Below are 3,601 nucleotides of genomic sequence, written 5' to 3'. Positions count from 1 at the left end.
ATAACTTCTTACACCTTTAGAAAGTTCTTCATACAGTTTGTTGACATGAACTAAACAGACTTTTCTTTCTTATCCCCTTAAACTTAGGGCAAGAAAGCTACTCAGTTATGACTACTTTTGTCACCTTCTTGATTATCCGTCCTATGGGTGCCACCTGAGGTTGAATACTCAATACATTTTATTTGGACTATTTCGGAGCTCCATGCTCCAGCCTTTAGTGGTCCCCACAATCATACCTTCTTATCACATCTAATAAATATATAAATATATTTAATATCATATTTTATATTACATAATGTGTATAAATATATATTATAATTTCTGCTTTAAAATCTTTTAATGTTTTCTGTATATAATGTGAACTCTGTAGCCTTATTTCAGGACAATTCCTGATTGGACCTGATTTTCCAGCCTTCTTTCCAATGGATTTTTCATCAATTCTGTATCTCCACGCAACCTGAATATTAACTGTTTTCCTTAATGAATCCTGACATCCTTACACTGCCCTATGTTTGTAGAAACTTTTTCCTCTTCTTGGGATGACATTTCATTCATCTATACTGACATATATCCCATCTATATATCAAGTTCCAATTCCAACATTGTCCTCCATGTTTCACATAAAGGCAGTAGGGGTCCCCTTCTTGCCCTAAGTCGCTGGTGCACTATGGATGCTTCCTTCCTGGCTCTTCTCATTTGCTCTTTTCTGAACACACACAGGGCTTTGTACTACTTGCATGGCATTTCATTTCATCTCCTATTACAGTTCATCATAAATGTCAGTTTATCCTTTTGAATTGCTAATTTCCTGTGAGCAGGAATTATAATTTCCCCCCCACATGCCACAAAAGAGAATCAGTAAATATTGGTTATATCCATGAATAAAATGATTAACAACTTCTATTTTAGAGTTCTTTCTTATGTTTATTCTTTTTCTTTTTTTTTTAAAGTAAAAGTTCAGTTTATTCATCTGTTTATGATACAGTACACAAGAGGCAAAGTGTTTCACGTCATAGGTTTCACTTCCAACTCCTTGGAATGTTCATTTCTTTGGCTAAAAGGAGAGACTAGACATGAGAGACAGGCAATGCTTAGGCAACTGACATAAGGATGGGGAGGGGGTGATGCTAACACCATCCTCGGAGGGACAGGCACAAGGGGACTGTTAGTACAAGCTATTTTCTAGAACTGTTAGCTGGAAACAGAGGAGCACCACTCGTGGGCGCTCATCCGTCGTGGGCTTCAGTCATCCCCACCACACAGGTACAGCAGCGCTTTCTGGTAGTCACCCTTCGTGTCTTGCTGGATATAGTAGTACAGGGACTTGCCGTACTTTCTCTTGAATTCAGACCTAATTTTCAACATGTCCACTTCACTGCAAGAGACCATGATTCTGATCAGGACTTTATCACGAGTCCTCTTGCCCTTCAGGGAGTCATACAGCTGGTCAGCAAAATACAGGGGCGTGTTCTGAATGCCACTGGACCAGGTTCAGGAAAGCATTTTCCAGGTCTCCTTTGACCTCCTTCTTGATGCTCTCCAGCATGTCATAAGGGCTGTAGCTCTTGTACCTTTCAAATACTTTCTGGAGGTGACACACACTCTGCTCAGTCATGATGCTGATCCACTTGGGCACATCAGTTCCTTTCCTCTTCACTCCAGCATCATAGAGATCCCAGGCATCTTGGTCAATCAGTTCATAATCAATGACAGAGCCATCCTCTGCTCTTCTACCCTTTGCAAGGGCAACCATCAGCTTGCGGAAGTCACCAGATGTGTCAGAAACATGTCCTCCTCCAGACCAGTCTTGTACATTTCTTTGTAGACTCTGTTAATTTCCTGAAGCTCTTGGTTGGTCCTTGAGCAGATGACCTCAATGAGGGAGTCCTTGTCAGTCCCCAGCCCCTTCATGGAGGCTTTCAGCTCAGAAACATCATACTGAGCAGGTGTTTTCAATAGGCCCAAAATCATGGTCTCCAGGTGGCCGGACAAGGCTGACTTGAGTGCTGATGCAAGTTCCTTTTTGGTCCTTCTCTGGTAGGCGAAGGCAATATCCTGTCTCTGTTCATTGCTGCGGTTGGTCAAACCGCATGACAGTGGACCTCATCCACACCTTTGGTCTTGATGGCTGTTTCAATGTTCAGAGCATCACGCTCAGAATCAAAATTGGTGTATGCTTTGACCGACACGTATGGACTTGGGGGCTTGGAGTGATCACCCTCCAAGCTGAGTTTGCAGAGAATTTCGTGACCAGTAGACATTTTGAAGGAAGCTGGGCCCGGTGCCAAGAGCTGTGAGCGTCCCCAGTTGTAGAGCCTCTTATGTTTTTTCTTACCAACTAAAGACAAAGTAGATTCTTCGACATATTATTTCCTTGTTTTCATTCATGCACAATCTCCTTAAGAGAGGGTGGCTTGAACTCAAGTGAATGAATATTCTTTTAAGGGAGGAATTTTATTCTTTCAAATTACATAATCCTTTGGTACATCTAGACCTTTTTGATTTTCATAATTTTCAAGTATTATACATGTGATTATTTTTTGTTGTTCTTTAGAAAGGTCAAACCATAGATTTTAGGTACAAAGTGGTCTTTTCTTTATTCTGGATTTTTTTTAAATTTCTTTTAAAAAGGTCTGTTTTATTTGTTCCAAAAAATTTACTCAACTTGTTTATTAGAAAACATTTCCCCAATATTGAACTTTGCTAGTGGACTAAAGTTATAAAACAGTCTGGAGAATTTGGGTAAGGAAATTCTTCAGTTTCATTGTCATTACTATAACCATGATAGTAGAGTTAAAATGGTGTTTCTTGGAATTTAAAAAAAAAACATATGCCATAGATTCTGTGGCCTTGTTATTAATTTTAAAATCCTTACGTTTAATCAATAGTCACATCAGTCAACATACATCTCTTTCTTTACTATATGCCTAATGGCATTTGAGGGCAAATTTTTCCCATGAGATCAGTGATGAAATAAAAAAATATGTTCTTGGTTTTATGTAGAACTTCATCTTAGACTATTTCTATCGTTGGAACCCTGTGAGGAATTAATTCGAGGTAAACCATGAAGGAATTGTTTATCCATTCCTTTTTAAAAAAAAAAAATTAAAAAAAATTCCGTTAGCCGTTTGTATTTCTTTTTCAATAGACGAATGGATAAAAAAGATGGGGTCCATATATACAATGGAATATTACTCAGCCATCAGGAAGGATGAATACCCAAATTTTACATCGACACAGATGGGACTGGAGGAGATTATGCTAAGTGAAATAAGTTAAACAGAGAAAGTCAATTATCATATGGTCTCACTAATTTGTGAGACCCAAAGTTAGTGGGTCTTTGGGTCTCTTCTCTTCTAAAAACTAAAAAAGTTTTTAAATAAAAACTTTTATGCTAAGCAAAATAAGTCAATCAGAGAAAGACAGTTATCATATGAGCTCACTGATAAGTGGAATTTAAGAAACAAAACAGAGGATCATAGGGGAAGAGTGGAAAAAATAAAACAAGACAAAATCAGAGGGAGACAAACCATAAGAGACTCTTAATCATAGGAAACAAACTGAGGGTTGCTCGAGGGATGGGGTGACTGGGTGATGGACG

The 3,601-nt window shown here is 38.6% G+C and overlaps 1 pseudogene; it reads right to left on the bottom strand.

Annotated features, from left to right (window-relative positions):
* Positions 1-1,227: 1,227 nt before the first annotated feature.
* Positions 1,228-2,302, bottom strand: LOC112820237 (annexin A2 pseudogene; annotated as a pseudogene).
* Positions 2,303-3,601: the final 1,299 nt, after the last annotated feature.

Source organism: Callorhinus ursinus, unplaced genomic scaffold (genome assembly GCF_003265705.2).
Source record: "Callorhinus ursinus isolate GAN/ISIS: 27379988/994484 unplaced genomic scaffold, GSC_fseal_2.0 scaffold3, whole genome shotgun sequence".
Classification (NCBI taxonomy): domain Eukaryota; kingdom Metazoa; phylum Chordata; class Mammalia; order Carnivora; family Otariidae; genus Callorhinus; species Callorhinus ursinus.
The sequence above is the reverse complement of the archived record's forward strand: the minus strand, read 5'-3'. Positions and strand labels throughout refer to the sequence as shown.